Below are 17907 nucleotides of genomic sequence, written 5' to 3'. Positions count from 1 at the left end.
TACTTCTTTTTTGTTTTTGGCTCCTGTTAGGTTATTATAGTGTACTAAAATATCTGGCTTAGATCACTTGAAATTCTTAAATTATACTTTAAGCAGCAGTTAGCATAATGATATTATCTATTAATAGAGATTCCTACAGGAATAAAGGTACCTGCAATTTACATGAATCAGAAAACTTGGTGAGATTAGTAACATTCACAACAAACCCAGCATGCTTATTGTATTCACTATACTTCCCATCACTGTAATTATCTCCCAAGACTTTCACTGGAAGCATTGATTGCTGTTTGCTCACTCATTCACTTTGAGAAAGTGGAGTGATGACTCCGTGCCAGGAGGGAGCTAGTGTCCATACAGGTCCTGTGGATGGCTTCAAAATGAGCTGTTTGCATTGCCCAGGAAACTGTGTGAACTTTCTGGGTCTGAAATAAATGCTAGATTTCATGTTTTTTTCAATGTCGAAGATTTCAGTGAAGATGAAAGAGATGGCTATTTTCTAAGAGAAAATATGGAATGATAATTTGTATTTGAAGAGCCTTAGGGCATAATGTTTTACTTCTCCTCTCCCCCTGTCATGCATTATTCAAATTCACTTGTGGGAAGGAAGGTAGGGGTCTTGCTTCCTTTTATCTCGTGAATTATTCCACTTCTCTCCATGGCCACAGCTAAGTCAGTAGGTTGTTGCCACCTCTCCCTTGGGCTACTTCCACTGCCTGGAACTGGTCTCCTAGTCTTCACTGTGCTGAGCTCTAGTTCCTGCTTCCCCTGCAATCAAGTACGTTTTCTAAACAACAGATCCAGTCTGACTTCGAAATTTTTATCATGGCTATGTATGGATCAGATAACAAAAGACCTTCTAAACCATGATCACATTATCCTGAAATGGCCTTTTGGCTGGTCTGTTTCTGCCACTGTTCTGTAAATCCAGCAAAAATAGATTTAGATTTGTCCTGCTCATTTTGTATCCATAGCACTTAACCTAGAGATCATCAGAAATGGTGCAGAGAATAAGCTCCAAATGTTGCTTGCTGCTGCCCTTAAGTCAGGTGTAAGGCAAAGTCTTCATCTAGCCCCAGGATCTATTTCTAGCTATTGTTCCACACTTTTTTTCTATACAGGTGGATTTTCTTTCTGTAAGACATCTCAAGGCACAGAATGAAAAGTGAGACTGTGGCTGTAATTGGGTCATTCTGAGTATGGAAAATGCAAATGTAGGTTAAGATTTAGTTTGTTTCTTCCAGAGCCGTGCAAGAAGGACTTGTGGCTGATCAAGCAGAATTATAGCGTGTTTGTGTGTGCACACACATGCATGAATGTGCCTGTGTGGGTGCCTGGATGTATTGTGCTGTCAAACACCAGGATGGGTAAGCTTTGTTAGAAAGTGATGCCTGTTAGTTCGTCTGATAAAGCAGTTGCTGAGCTCAGATTTCTTTGTCAGAGAATGACCTATGTGTGTCAAAATGACATGTTTGAGAAAGGGAAAAGCAGCAAGTCCTTAAAACTCCTAAGTATCTGATCATTGAAGCCTAGATTTTATGACTAAGGAAACTTTTTCAGTACCTTTGAATATGACTGTTTATGCATGTATAAGTAATTGGCATTGGACAAAGCCAATTTAGAAGAATGTAGCTTAGAAGAAAATGAAATCACAGAGTAAGTACAAGGTAAACCAGGATATGCAGTCACAAGTAGTTGTAGAGATCGTGAATTCGTTTTTGAAGTTATTAAAATCATTTTTTCCTCAAAGTTTTCCCACAGTTCCCATTGACTCTTCTTTGGAGAAAATCTGTGCAAACTTGAGTGGCTCCTTTATTTCTGCTAAAGGTTGAGAAGAAAATTGTGATGATGTTTGCCTGCTATCGCTGGCCCCGATGCAGTATGTGGGCACTTGGAGTGATTTGACTGCCTTTGTTTAGTAAGTAGGTATGGTGTGCTCCAGCCAGGATGCAGACAAGCCCAGATGCCAAGGAAGTAAAAATGGTGCCTCTCTCATTTCCTCTCTGCTCTACTCAATCATGAGTCCACAGAATCAAATGCAGTCTTAGCAAGCACCAAGGAAGTCAACTTTTTACAAAAATAAATCATGAAACAAACAGATCTGACATTTACATTTCTTCTTATTTAAAAAAATTTTGCTTATTCATTTGAAAGGTAGCCTCTCTCTCTCTCTCTCTCTCTCTCTCTCTCTCTCTCTCTCTCTCTCACGCACACACACACACACAGAGGGAGGGAGAGAATGCGAGCTGTTTCATATCCTGGTTCACTTTCCGAATGGCTGAAATGTTTAGGAGTGGGCCAGGCTAAGGCCAGGAGTATGAAGCTCCACCTGGGTCTCTTACGTGGATGTCAGAGATGTAAGTACATGACCCATCATTTGTTGCTTCCCAGGCACGTTGGCAGGGAGCTGAAGCAGAGGCAGAGCAACCAGCACTCTGTACTATAATTCTTGCTTCTGGCATTTCTTCTTTTTCAAGTTTTATTTTATTTGGTGCCTAGAGGGGATGTTGATGATGGTTTTATCTGCTACTCCCAATGCTGGCCCCTTTAATTTATTTTAAAATTTAATGTCAGTATTTTTAAAGTTAATTAGCATATTTAATTCTCATAACGAACTGCTGTTGATGGTGTTGATAAGGATAGGAGAGGTTTAGTGACCTGCTTAAATTCAGGCATTTGACACGAGGCAGGTAGGACTTCAACAACGGTTCCCTAGTATCAAATCATGGTCCAGTTATGCAATTTAAGACAACTTTGGGAAAAGGCTTGTGCACTCACACCTTTCCTGTGATGCATGGAGTGGCTTTTTCACTGTATGATAACAGTTCTTTTTCTTTTGTCCCCTTGCCTACCTGGCTCACCTGCTTTGGAAGCCTCATCACAACTGGATAGCTCCAGAGAAGGTTCACTGTGTCCTGCAGGTCTTGCTTGCCTTTCAAGCTGTGTGTGGCACCAGCATGTATACACTGAACTGGGAATGTGTTCTGCCTTTCTATTTCTTTTTTCCATCTAGAAGGGTAAGGATTGATAGGGTCTCTCAAACTTACTCTTACTTTTCCACTCACTCAGAATTAGCTTGCACATGCATTTTAGATTGAGTTATCAATCAGTATGCATTTGTGGCAGCTTCTGCATGATGAAGCAAGGAGTAATAGTTTATCGACCTGCAAGTTTCACTGGTAGGGGCTGAATTTGTACCCTGAAATAGGTTTGTTGATGTTCCTCCCGCTAGTACCTCACAGTGCAACTCTATTTCAAGATAGGATCTTTAAGTGGTCATTAAGGTAAAATGAGATCATAAGAGTGATCCTAATTCCAATAGCACTGGTGTCTTTATTATGAGAGATTAGGAACTGCTTGTGTGTAGGTTGTAGGGAAGAATGATCATGTGGGGATCCAGTGGGAAGATGGCGACCTACCAGCCAAGGAGAGCAGCCTTGGAGAAAAACAAAACTGCTGACATTTTGATCTTGGATGGGAAGCCCACAGAACTATGAAAAGACACATTTCTGGTGTTTAAACGTCCAAGTGTGTGGTACTTTGGTTAAGTCAGGTGGAGACAACTATTATATGCAGGATTGACTAGCTGCTGTCAGCAGGCACAAAGAGCTTACCCATCCATTTGGGGAGGCAGCTGGGGAAGTATATCCAGCCCTTTTTGCTTTGTGTACCTGTATTCATTTATATATGTGTCATTGACTATAAAATTAGAACAGTGAGGAAATTTTTCAGGGCTGCAGACACCTGCTAATTGATAGTGTGTAAATACAGCAGAAGGCTTTTTAAAAATGAGATTCAAAATGGAACAAATTCTTTTTAGAGCTTGATAATTCCATGTATAAACCTTTCATGAGGACAGATCAGGGTTATTCTTTTAAGAAAAATTCCTCTTTTGTGCACCAGTAGCTGAATACTCAAGAATTGGCAAGGCTTTTTCTGATGTTTACTGGATCAGCTGTGGAAATAATTTTGCACCTTTGAATATGTGATTTATTTCTATTATGAATAAATTTGAGATTTATTTTAAGGTTTTCAAAACTGGGAGTGCTGTGGTCTCAAGATTATTTTTTATTAGACATTGTCTCTCTCACTGTTGGCTGCATTTCAGGTGCTGGCTGAATTCTGCACAGTGGGCTGTGTCAGCATTAGAAATGCTGTGGAATGACAATAATTATAATAATTATGTGTATAAAAAGGGATAGAACTGGGCTCCAATTTTCTTTAGCAAGCTTGATGGTTGACTTTACTGACTTGGTTCTGGCATCTTTGAGATGAATGTAACTGGTAAGTGCCCTCTTGTCTGAAAATTGGGCACAATCATGTTTCAAGAGTGATTGGAACTCTTGAACAAAAGGAGCTCTGAATGGAAATTATTATGTATTCCAATCAATATGTTTCTTCAGTTGACATTTGAGACAGGCAGAGAATCTTCCATATACAGTTAGTTCAAGATTGACTTCCAAATGAGAGCTACATATACAGGGCAGATAATAAAGGTGTGAAAATCTGATTCTAGAAGCAGCATGGCCTTCTTGCTGCCTCTGTGGACTAGGAATGTTACCTTCTCATGGAATCTTGTTCTGGAAAGACTAACACGTTTTATCCCAATACAGTTACATATCCTAACTTCCTCTCTGTTCCTTTTTCATGCCCTGCTTTTCCCCTTTCTGGTTAATTCTCTGTATCAGTGGCAGCTACAAGAGAAAGGAGTGACACACTCTGCAAACAGAAAACCTCAACCATGTAGAATCTTTAGCATAAATCTAGAGTCTATGTTAATGTGGTTTAAACGGGGATTAGCAACAAAAATGAGGGAGGAGATAGAGGAAGGAGATAAGTGACTCATCAGGGGTACTCGTGGACACTAAACAGAGCCTACTGAGTCCACACAAAGAGAAACACATATGAAACAGATCACTGTAATCTTCTGAGAGCTTAGAGTTTGTTGGAGAGAAGAGGTATGCAAACAGTTTGAGATATGATGAAGCAGTGTGTGATAGTCATCAGTACATCACTTTCCTTTTGTCTCCAGAATGTGTACCCTTCCTTCCTGACTCCCGTTGGCAGGTTGTCTCAGTGCCTTGGCAAGGTGCTGGTCGCCTTGCCTGCATGAGGGGCCTCAGTATTGAAGTGGTCTCATGGATGCCACAGCTGGCAACAGGACCCACGGCAGGGACTGTTTCCCTTGTTCAAGTCACAACCACCTCAAGCACCACAGATGAATTCCTCTGGGTTTGGACAGAATGAATTCAGATATTTGGTCTCAGAGACCTTAGTTATTTTCCTTCTCTGCACCCCTAAATTATCCTCCTCAGGATCTGGAAATGTCTTCTCACAGACCTTTCAAACAATATTTTTGGTATACTTGTCCTTGGGAAAACAAAACCCACCTTTCTGTTCTCCAAAATGATGGCTGCTTTGATGATGAATTCTGTCTTGAGATAGATATCTTGAACAACCAAGTTGACTGTCATAACTTTTGTTAAAAGAAAGAAAACCAGAGAAAAGCAAAATGCAAAAATGGCCGATTATCAAGTAAGTGGAGAAATGCATGCTGAGCAACAGCAAACTGACATATATCTTATTCTATTTAATGTCTATAATAAAGCCCACAAAGTAATTCTTCTTCTTCCCATCTAATTCTAAGATTTAATTTATTCAAAAGGCAGAATGGCAGAGTGAGTTGAGCTAGAAAGAGAGGGAGGGAGGGAGAGAGAGAGAGAGAGAGAGAAATAACCTTTATGTGCTGATCTACTCATTCCAAATAACTGCACTGGCTGGGACTGGGCTAGAGCAAATCTAGGAGCCTGGAACTCCACCAGTTCTGCCACATGGATGGCAAGAGTCCAGGTACATGGGCCATGTGCTGCTGCTTTCCGGGGCACATGAATAGGGAGATGAAATAGAAGCAGAGCAACTAGGACTTGCGTAAGTGCTCCAATATGGAATGCCGGTGTCACAGTGGTGGCTTAACTTGCTGTACCCTAATGAAAGCCCCTCTTCCTATTTTACTGAAAGAAGACCTAAGGATCACAGGAATTAAATGTCTTGTCCAAGGTTATACATCTGGTAGATGCAATACTGCATACGTGTCCCAGGTTGATGTGTTTTCTAACATAAAACAGTCAGCCCTGCTATGTGTTGGGAAGTTTTAGATACAGGTAAAAGAGAAATTATTTGAATTGATTCTTGACAGAAGTATAGGCTTTGGCTAGACAGTGGAAGAAGGTCAAGTTATTATTCCTGGACTGCAGGGTTAGTGTGACAAAAACCACAGGTTGAGAAAGGCCGAGGTGTATTTGGATGAGTGTGTAGACTGTTTTGGCTGAAGAGGAGGGTTCATTCATAAAATGAAATGGCACCCAGCCAAAGAGAGGAGAACAATGAAGACTGCTTCTGCCGTTGTTATGACTTTGGAGTTCCAGGCACCTCTATTACCTGAGGACAAATAGTGCTGACCTCCACTCACAGGCAGGCTGGGCCTCTGAAGCATCAGTGACTGGAAATGGCCTGCATCATTATCTAAGACATGATATTATACCCATCAGCTATTTTGTGCAGTCGAATTTTTGTTCCATTGAAATAATATTCTCAGTGTGAGCTCAATAACGGGCATGATGGTAGTTTTCCTGTGTTGCCAGAAACTAGGTCTGAATTTTTTCCAGCGCCTCCTGCTCTAAAGCACCTCTTATGATTAATTAACCTTTTGTGGAGTAACTAGGGCATCTGTGTGGGATGAGATGTACTTTGGTCAGACTTCAGTTTTTGGTTGTTCAGCAAGAGATAATTAATTATAAGAGCTGAATCTGAACAGAAGATTGTTGGAGGAAATCCAAATGAAGCAAAACATCTAATTATCAATGAATAGAAATGCTTTTTTAAATTGTAAAAGTGAATAAAATGTTTAATGCAATTTAAATAAGAGGTAGTAACAATTTAAGATGCCTGCTTTTGGTATATATTTAATGTAAACTTCTGAAATATTTGGATTTTTTTGAGATAAAGTACAATGAACTAATCATAACCAAACCAATTGGAAACAGGCAATTTAATGTTTAAAATAAATTCTGATTCTGACTAGAGATAATTGTTCTGTTGACTTTAGTAAGTGTGTATCCTAGAGTCATCTGGTTATTACTATTGCTGAAAAAGAATAACAAGCATGCCTTGTCTACAGAAGAAGGTTGGATTAAGATGCAAATGGAGAGATAAAATTCAGGAAGCAGAAAGAGTTCCAAATTAATTTCTGCACACAAATGGCTACTGTGATAGATATAAATTCCCAATGTTTCATTTTCTGGGGTGAATCACCTCCAATATTTAGCCTACATTTATGTAATACAAACCTCCCACACAGCATGTCATAGCCAGAGAGTCCTGCTTAAATTCCTTGACTAATAGTGGTAAGGTTGGTGAATGGACAATGTCAGGCGTTTCCACTCTTAAATGAACTGATCCTGCATTCACTGAAAACCTTTTTTTTTTTTTTTTTTACAAATTTGGTGTGATTTACCTCAATGAGAGGATTTTATTCCAGTTTATTATAAATATCATCACATTGCTGTTGGCATGAAGATGTATGTTCTTTCCTATGTATTTCTTCCATTGATCTGAAATAGTTTTCATTCCTATTTTCTTCTTCTCTACCCAGTGGTTTCTGTTGCCTCATGTTAACACTTGCTTCCTATCTTTGTGCATCTCTTGGGTTTTGTGATGTTTTATTGTCTGCTGTAGTCAGGAGACAACACTTGAGTCATGCATTCCCACACATCTTTTTTTTTTTTTAAAGATTTTTATTATTATTGGAAAGCCGGATATACAGAGAGGAGGAGAGACAGAGAGGAAGATCTTCCATCCGATGTTTCACTCCCCAAGTGAGCCGCAACGGGCCAGTGCTACGCCGATCCGAAGCCGGGAACCTGGAACCTCTTCCGGGTCTCCCACGTGGGTGCAGGGTCCCAAAGCTTTGGGCCGTCCTCAACTGCTTTCCCAGGCCACAAGCAGGGAGCTGGATGGGAAGTGGAGCTTCCGGGATTAGAACCGGCGTCCATATGGGATCCCGGGGCATTGAAGGCAAGGACTTTAGCTGCTAGGCCACGCCGCCAGGCCCACACACATCTTGCAATAAGAGGCATTGGCAATATTTCTTCTGGACACATCTTCTCATGGACATTTGCACAGTGAGAAGACTTGGAAGATAGAGACAATGTCACCATATAGGTGCAGGACAGTTTTAATGCTGCTCAATATAATAAAGATCATGTTTCATGTGGGGGCATGGATAGGAAAAGTTGTGCTAGTCACCCATTATAAATGACTTAGACTTCCCAGGACCAAGTTTCCTCAAGTGTGATGCACACCTACCATATCATGTGGGTGATTGGTATCATTGGGACTTAGAAAAGTGCGTGACAAGGGAAACTGAGGCAAATGTGAAGGTCATGCTTATTCAGCTGTGAATAACTTCTGTGTCTGTGGCCCATATGTCTTGTGCCTTCTGCCAAAGTGTCCTAAAAACATGGCAGGCTAAAGTGTCAGCTTGCAAGAGAGATTAGATCTCTTGACTATTGACATGTGTTGTACAACTAGACTTCCTGAGTGGATCTGACAGGTGCAGTCAGTCACCATCCAGGGCACAGGAGCCTGTAGGATTGAAGCTCAAGCTAGACCATTTTATATGCCAGTCCATAGGCTGTTGTCTTTGCATAAGCTACTCCTTCTTGAACTTACTGTCTGCCGGTTTGAATGGAGGTTTTCTGTTATTAACGAAAAATTATCCTGAGTAATTTTTGTAACTTCAAGGTCATCCATTGATTGATGCTGTGAGGCAATGCAGATGATTCAGGTATCTTTCTACGGTTGAGTCAGTGTGCTATAGTTCTAGACTTATCAAGAAACAATGATCTCAATGGGGGTAATTCAGGGGCATAATTTGCTGCTCCTTTTCTAGTACCTGATCCATGATACATGCTCATGAACATGTGTGGTTTGAGTCAATACATACTGTCTGTCAATCCACAGAATTTAGCTGTTATGTAAGCAGGTGTTTCGCCTAGGAGTGAAGATGTCTGTATTCCTCATTAGAAAGCCTGGAGTTGAATCTTGCTCTACCAGGAAGCTTCAGTGTCAACTCTGAGGGTCAGTAGATGTTGACTGGAGTGTTTGGGTTCTTGCCAGCCTTCTGGGAGACTCAGATTACATTGCTTGATCCTTGCTTTGGCATGGTCCAATCCTGGCCAGTATGTCTGTCTGTGTCTCTTTGCCCCTCAATAAATAAATAAGTAAGTAAGTTTTTAAAAAAGAAAACAATTCACCTGTTACTTCCTGATTCTGGTGATACCCTGCTGAGTTTCTTGATGAGGCTCTGGATGTAGGACCTGAAGGAGGATATTTAGTTACTAAAGAGTTAAATAGAGTTAAATAAAGACAAAAAAAATGCTGCTCCCACAATCACTCCCCATATGGTCTTGGGCAGCACATGTTTCAGGAATGGTTTTGCCCTCTGATGCTCCAGCAGCCAGAGTGTGCTACTGATGAGAAGTTGTAATTTTGGTTTGAACTGCTCAGTGGTGCATTATAATTTCCAGGTCATGCCCTGTGGTCAATAGACAAGCCAAATAGTTTTGCTGAAGTACAATATTACTTTTTTTGGTCAGAAACTAATCAAATCTGGAGTCTTTTAGAACTTAACAGTCCCCCATTAACATGCATGACATCTGTACCATAAAATGCTAAAACCATCTTTATTTTATCAGGAGCTTCCTTAGGTGAAAAATCAAGACAAAGATGGTCTTTCACCACATGCAGGCTTTTGTCTATCAGTAACAAGCAGAACAAGTAAGTAAGAAAACTATGGCCAACCATGGCCAAGGCTGGGTTAAAATAATGGAGATTCCTGGTGGGATTGCAGGTTAATCCTCCCAGCCACTAGGCCACATGAGTGCCGATATCAGGATTTTCTAGTGGACATGGGAGAGTTGAAATTGGAGTGTCTGGGTCAGCGTAGTTAATGTGCACCAACTGAAAAAAAAAAATGTAACCTGAGCAGCCTTTGTTGCTACTTGGCGTATTCTCTTCCTCTTTTTCAAGTACTTTGAAATACTCCAAACACTGGAGAATGTCTTATAATGCCTCCTGGCTAAGGATAACACACTCACAGATTGCAAAAAGGTAGGTTGCAGAATTAAAATGCAGCCACGCACAGCCTGGGACTAAGGCAGAAAAGCTTCCCTCCCCAGAAGCACATTTTTAAGGCTGTCAACTCACCCAATCCAGCGTTGTAACTTGGAATGTCTTCATGGAATCTCAAAGCTGATTCACCATGAAGCCAGGATCAAGTGGTTGACTTCTAGGAAGAGTTAAAACCAGGGTCATGTGTCATTGTGGAGCATCAATAGCCTGCTGAAGTCTCAGGCAGACAATGGGGCTCTTTGTCCTGGCTCGATCTGGATTCGAAGAAATCTTGCTACCTAAATTCCTTGTAATTGCTCTGATTAGGTTGCCTTTCAGTTTTTGCTATTTCATTAAAGTGGTGTTAGACACTTTAATGTCCAGGTTGTCTTCATTTATTTCCTGCAATATTTCAAAGTGTGAAGTATCACCACCCATTTACCTGAAGCATCCTGACAACTTACAATTGTCAACTGACTTCTTTGGTTAGAACAACAACAAAAAAAATCCCTATGAATATTACTGCATGACATACTTTCCAGCAGTAAAATTTGAGCAAAACACCTTACCGATTTCATAGGTGTTCATTTCTTTCTTTCATTCATTTTTTTTTCTAACAAGACTGCTAACAGATGCCCAAATAATGGAAATCTCCATTGACCACGGTGATGAATTTCTGTCTGAATTTTGTGATCTGCATCAAGAAAGCATTGTCAGTATCCTCCTCTTTCTGGATTTTTTTCCCCGCATTTGTCATCACACAAATCCTCTTTATAGTACTTCTTCCCTTATGTGTGTATTTCCGTACAGGCATATATCCTCTTACCCTTATTATAGCACTTGATTGTACTTTGCTCGATTATTCCTTTCTCTGGTGTTTTTTTTTTTCTTTTAAGCATGGATTTATTTTATCCAGCTGGTTCCAAGAATAGGTACCATATCTTGTAATTCTTTTTATGCCTATAAATACCACTTAGCACATTGAACATGCCCAATAAATTTGCTTCCCTAGTAACATCACTTTCCTGGTCTTAGTTTCATTTGCTTTCACTTAAAAATGCCTCAAATTTATTTTTTATAATTAATATGCAAATTGTTTACAGACTATTTTCAGGGCTTATTTATTTATTTATTTATTTATGTACTTATTTGAGAGGGAGCTGGTAGGGAGAGAAATCTGCCTCCCATTAATTTGCTCAACAAATTCCTGCAGCAACTGGACCTGGGCCAGCACCCTGGACCTCTGTTCGGGTCTCCCATACAGATGGTGGGGGCCCAAGTGGTTGAGCCTTCATCTGTTGCTTCCCAGGGTGTGCATCATCAAGGGGCTGTCAGGGTTCTTGTAAACTCATTTCATCTAGTAACAGATGTATGGAAACTGGATTTGACTAGAAACAAAGCTGGGATGTATGAACTGCTACCTGCCTATGTGCATTGTGTTTAGCTTAGTATCTCATTGGTGGCTTTTTAGTTTTTGAAACTTTATCTGGCTAATTAAAAATGGTAACTTCAGCTAAGATTTAGCCAAGAAGCAGCTTTTATTTTTCTTCTGTAAGCACTCTTAATCATACTTGATTTGGTTTTCCTTTATTTGTCACTGGTAACAACTTGGACAGATCTTATGGTTAAGGCAATTTAAAAGCGTTAACTAGAAGGTTCATTTTCTAGTAATAAGCAGAAAAGCACAGTGCAAAATAATATCAACACTTTATTGTCCCTTCTACTGGAAGCTTCTACATACCCTTCCTTACCCCTCACCAACCCTCAGTGCTCAGAGCTGTGGAAAAGGTGGCAGGACATGGTCTGGTTTCCTCTGGGTTTCCACTCTTTTACTCTAAGTTCCCACTCACCTGGAGGCTGCTTCTAGATACAGAGTTGTGCTTGTAGGGAGGACAGGTGGGTGGTGGTGGGCTTTCTAACTTGGGTGGTAATCTTTTTAAAAAACAAAGGTATTTATTTGAGAGATAAACACACACAGTTGAAGACAGATATAAGACAGGCTAACTCTCCCAGGTGAAACCTGGGAACACAATCCAGGGCGTAATTACTTGAGTCATCAGTGCTGCCCAGGGTCTGTGTTGGCAGGAAGCTGAAGTCAGGAGCTGGAGTTGGGAACTGAACCAAGGCATTCTGATGTGTGATGCAAGCATCTTAACCTTAGGCCAAGTGCCTGCCCATTGGCTAGTGCTCTTGCAGCTGAGTGTCAGTGTTCTTTGTGCAGCAGGTACCTTGATGCTGGATTTCTATTAGGTTTGTTTAGTGAGTAGTTGCGGACCCTGCCCCCAACCACTCTCTTGTACGTAATGATGAACCATCCGCTGAGCTCTATGGCAGCCTCTCAGATCCCTGCTCTGGCCACTGAACCTTTTTCTTTTCTTTTTCTTTTCTTTTTCTTTTCTTTTCTTTTCTTTTCTTCTCTTCTCTTCTCTTCTCTTCTCTTCTCTTCTCTTCTCTTCTCTTCTCTTCTCTTTTCTTTCCCTCTCCTACCTTCCCCTTTCCTTTCCTTGTCTCAAAAATTTTTTATTTGAAATGCAGCTTTTTACAGACAGAAGGAGAGAGAGAGAGAGAGAGAGAGAGAGAGAGAGAGAGAGAGAGAGAGAGAAGAGAGATAGAGAAGTCTTCAACCCACTAGTTATGAAATGACGGCAATTGCCAGAATTGAGTTGATCCAAAGCTGGGAGCCAGGAGCTTCTTCCTGAACTTCCACATGGATACAAGGGCCTTGGGCTGTCCTCTGCTGTTTTCCTAGGCCATGAGCAGAGAGCTGGATTGGAAGTGGAGCAGCTGGGACATGAACCAGCACCCACATGAAATGCCAGTGCTACTAGGTGGAGGATTATTGAACATTCTTTTACTGGATCCCTGCGCCTTGCAGGTAGAGTCCCTCCAGAAAGGCTGCAGCCCAGCTACCCTCAGAAGCATTCACACAGTTCAGGGAATCTTCCTGCTCTGGACTGATAGCAGTGCAATTGACTCACTCTGTTGTCTTCTCAGATTGTTTAGTCTCCAGGGACAACTGCTATGATGGAGGACACTGAGCGTCTTTTAGAACTCTTCTTCCAATTCCTGCGATGGATCCTTTGACAACAAGATCTTGTCTTTCTGAAAGCGCCTTCCCACTTTACTGGGGGACTTTCCCAGCAGTGAAGGAGACAGACGTGTGGATCCTATTCCAGGGAATAGGGGTGAGCATATCAATTCTGTGAATTGAAATCTTACAGTGGCAGGCTGCGAATGGGTGGGTTAATTTCCCCAGGAATTTTTTTAGCTTTTTCCATCTTTTTATTATATTTTTGATAATCTTTACATAGTTAATTACGGTAAAAAGGTTTGGGCTACAGGAAAATGGATAAGACTATTATTTTCATATTGTTTCCTTCATGTACCTGAGGTAAAGGGGGATTTTAAGGGAGAAGCCCCACCCAGTCTCCCACCCACCCCAAGTCCCGGATGTGGGGCATGCTCTGAGATACTTGCTCAAGTGGTTTTGATAGTTCACCAGTTATGAATCGCTGCCAATCTCGCCACTCTAAGCACGATGAGGTTGTTGAAGGATCCACTGATTGACATAGTCCATCATAGAATCTCTGTTTGCCCAGTATTTCACTGCCAACATATAGCTGAGGTGGTTGATTGACTTGTTCTGTCTTCTGTCTTTTCTTGGCTAGGGTTCTGAGTCCGGCATTTCGATTGGGAAGATCCCCAAAGAAACTTTGAGGTATTCCCAGGCCAGATTCTTGTGTGTTCTAGCAAGCACAGGCCCTGGCACAGTCCATCACCATGATCAGCTGGTGGTTGCAATTGCTGGATAGGTTCTGTTTTCAGTCCCGACTTCCACTGGAACCAATGGGTGTTGCAGTCCAGCCTGCTTCTGCCCAGCACATACTCGGTCCTCACACAAACCAGTGGGAGCTACAGCCTAGTCGGAGCGACCCACAATAACCCCCACCAGGCCCGCCCCCTACCCTGGTTTGCCAGTATGTGTAGCAGACTAGTCCAGTCTGTCCCACATCCCATTTGGCTCTCATACATGTCAATGGGTATTAAAGCTTAGTTCCATCTAACCAATGGGCTCAACTGTCCAGCCCTCACGGATGTTGTTGGGTGCCTCTCTGTCTAGCCACCCCAGCCCCTGTCCTAGTTTTTGTGCCCTCCCTTGGGAGTGGTAACCCAAGAGGGAGGAGCCCACTATTTCCCTCCCAGGTCTCTCTCAATCCCGGTTTATGCACTCTTCGGGTGGTTCTGTGATTTAATTTGACAGAATTAGCTCCCAGTACCAGCTTCTGCCATCTGATGCTGTGGCTAAGCCCAACCAACCCTTACCCACTCTAATTTATGCTTGCACCAGTAGGATCAATCAGCCCATCCTGGCTTTTCCCTGATCTAGTCCACATGAGGCACACAGGTGTTGTAGCCCTGGCTAGTCTGGTCTGTCCCCATCCCAGCCCACGCTCTCCAGTGGGAGTAGCTGTCTGTCGAGTGGACCACCCCCTTAATCCCCCTGCTGGCTCTGCCCCCTCCCTTCCTTCCTCCCCAGGAATTTTTTGGGGAGGCATTTCTTAGCTAATACTGTAGTGAGAGTCTTCAGAGTACAGGCTCTGTATCTCCTTTTTATTCTTCAGGATAGCAGGGGAAGTACTGGTCAGTCTCCTGTCATGAAACAAAACCAATTTGTGACATTAAAGATCTTACGTTTCTCTTAGGAAAAAAATGTAGTGTGATACACACATTCTTATAGTACTTATTCCGGAATCCCCCCCCCCCCCCGCAATGATTCTTATTAGGTGAAGCAAGGCACGTAGAAAAATCAGGTGTTTATTGTCTTCTTATTCTAATATCACACCTGTTATTACCAAAGCCAAAGCATGTGATTAAGCAATTAGGTGTAAATGTGTTGAATATTATTTAAATTCAGTCTTTTACTGGTTGACTATTTTTTTGGTTGAAATCAGGATGAATCAGCCATGTGGTTGTTTACTTAGGGCCTGTCTATTTTTCACCTCACTCCCAAACTGTGTAATGTAAACTTCAAGCCCATAAGCAAACTACAGTTCCTTGCTATAAAGATTTCTGTTATATGGTCATTACTGACACATTTAAGGCAGTAGATAAAGAGTCATTGAATATGTAGGTGAAAGTTTTTCATTTTGGGGGGTTCAAAATTCATGGAATTGGAATTGAAGGTTGGCCTATTTTTAATCACTAATATTCAACTGTTCAAATCATTCATTCAACCAGTAAAATGAACTATCTCTCCTGCATCAAATCCTCATTATACTGTCCTAGAATGATTTGGCAGGTGATGCTGGGAAATATACACCTAATCCACCTCTTTGAATGCTGGTCTTCTCTAAAGCACATGAACTGGAAACTTAATCTCCAATATAACAATATTTGGAGGTGGGGACAACTGCTCTGTGATAACTCATACACAAGTACAAAAAAGGCAATCTTTATGTGTGGGGTTAGCAGATTATGTTTCTATATCTGTATTGTGAAATATTCGAAATTCATTCTGTTAAATAAATAAACTGATTTAAAAAGGGGTAGGGATTAATGGGAGGTGCTTAATCTTGAGAGCACCACCTTTATGAGTGGGTTGTTGCAAGAACAGGGCTTTCAGGAGTGGGTTTGCCCCTTCGCTTGCCTACTGTATCCCTAACCTGCAGGCTACAGCCTTCAGTGTTTCATCTTGGAAGCAGAAATCAGGCTCTTACCAAATTTTAAAACTGCTGATATCTTAACCTCAAACTTGTGGTACTATAATTTCAATGTTTTTGTCTTTTGAGATATATTACCTAGCCTGTTGAATTTTGCCAGAACAGCACAAAACAGATTAAGACACTAACCAACCAATCTATCTATCCTGGTAGAAATTCATATATATATATATATATATATATATATATATATATATATATATGTATATATGTTAAAAAAACATACTTTTTCGCCCTCAGAATTTCCACAAAAGTCCTTTTCTGACTGGATCTGAATATGCTTTAAAGGTAGTATGTTTTGATGATGGACTATGTCCATCAGTGGATTCTTCAACAACCTCATCATGCTTGGAGTGGTGAGATTGGCAGTGATTCATAACTGGTGAACTATCAAAACCACTTGAGCAAGTATCTCAGAGCATGCCCCACATCCGGGACTTGGGGTGGGTGGGAGACTGGGTGGGGCTTCTCCCTTAAAATCCCCCTTTACCTCAGGTACATGAAGGAAACAATATGAAAATAATAGTCTTATCCATTTTCCTATAGCCCTTGAACCTTTTTACCGTAATTAACTATGTAAAGATTGTCAAAAATATAATAAAAAATCAAATTGGAAAAAAAAAGTAGTATGTTTGGTTTATACTTCTTATTGCTAATAATAACACTACTGAGTAATACAAATGAGAGCTACGGAATAATTGTGGTAATTACACAAAAATAAGGGAGAAAATAAGCCAAACAGAGACAAAAAAAAATACATAAGATCAATAAATCAAAGAGCTGGTTATTTGAGAAAATCAACAAAACAGACATCCGCTAACCCAACTAATCATAAAAAGAAGGGAAAATATGCAAATCAATAAGATCAGACATGAAAAAGGAAATATAACAACAGGTACCTTGGACCTACATAGAATTATTAGGAATCATTATAAGCAACAAATCAGAAAACCTAGAAGAAATGGATAGATTTTTAGATGTACAATCTACCAAAACTGAATCATGAGGCAATTAATAATCTAAATAGACCTATAACAAGGACTGAGATGGAATCAGTAATTAAATCCCTCCCAACCAAGAAAAGTCCTGGGCCAGCTGGCTTCATGGCAGAATTCTACCAAATGTTTAAAGAAAAACTTACCCCAATCGTCTACAAGGTATCCCAAACAATAGAAAGGGAGACAATTCTTCCAAACTCTTTCTGTAAAGCCTGCATCACCTTAGAACCACAGCCAAATACAGATGCAATAGAAAAAGAGAACTACAGACCGACATCCCTTATAAACATAGAAGAAAAGATTCTCAGCAAAATACTAGCCAATAGGATCCAATAATACATCAGGCAGATTATTTACCTTGACTAGGTTGGATTTATTTCTCACATACAGGGATGATTTAACACTTGCAAATCATCAAATCGAAAAATAAAGGCCATATGATCATCTTAATAGATGCAGAGTAAGCATTTGACAAAATCCAATGCCACTTCATGCTAAAAACATAGAAGGAATCATAGAAGGAACATTCTGTAACACAAAGTAAAATGTAAAAATCCCAAATGCCAGCAACATGCTAAACGGGGGAAAGATTGGAAGCATGTCCATTAAGATCTGGAACTTGACAAGGATATCTACTTCCACCACTACTATTCAATATAGTATTGGGACTCCTTGTCAGAGCTACTAGGCAAGAAAAACAAGTTAAAGGAATTCAAATAGAAAAATAACCCGGGGAAAATGTTTGATCTCTTCAACAATTGCTGTTAGGACAATTGAATAGCAGCCTGCAGAAGTAGGAATTAAGACCTCTAGCTGTTACTTTACACAAAAGTCATCTCTAAATGGATCAAGGACCTAAATGCACTGACAAACCATCAAATATCAGAAGAAAACATAGGAAGCATTCTGCAAGATACAGGCATTGGTAAAGACTTTTTAGAAAAGTCACCCAAAGCACAGGCAGCCAAAGCCAAAATAAACAAATGGAGCTTCATCAAACTAAAAAGCTTCTTTAAAGTTAA

Source organism: Ochotona princeps, chromosome 5 (genome assembly GCF_030435755.1).
Source record: "Ochotona princeps isolate mOchPri1 chromosome 5, mOchPri1.hap1, whole genome shotgun sequence".
NCBI classification, from domain to species: Eukaryota; Metazoa; Chordata; class Mammalia; order Lagomorpha; family Ochotonidae; genus Ochotona; species Ochotona princeps.
This window is presented reverse-complemented; position numbering follows the sequence as displayed.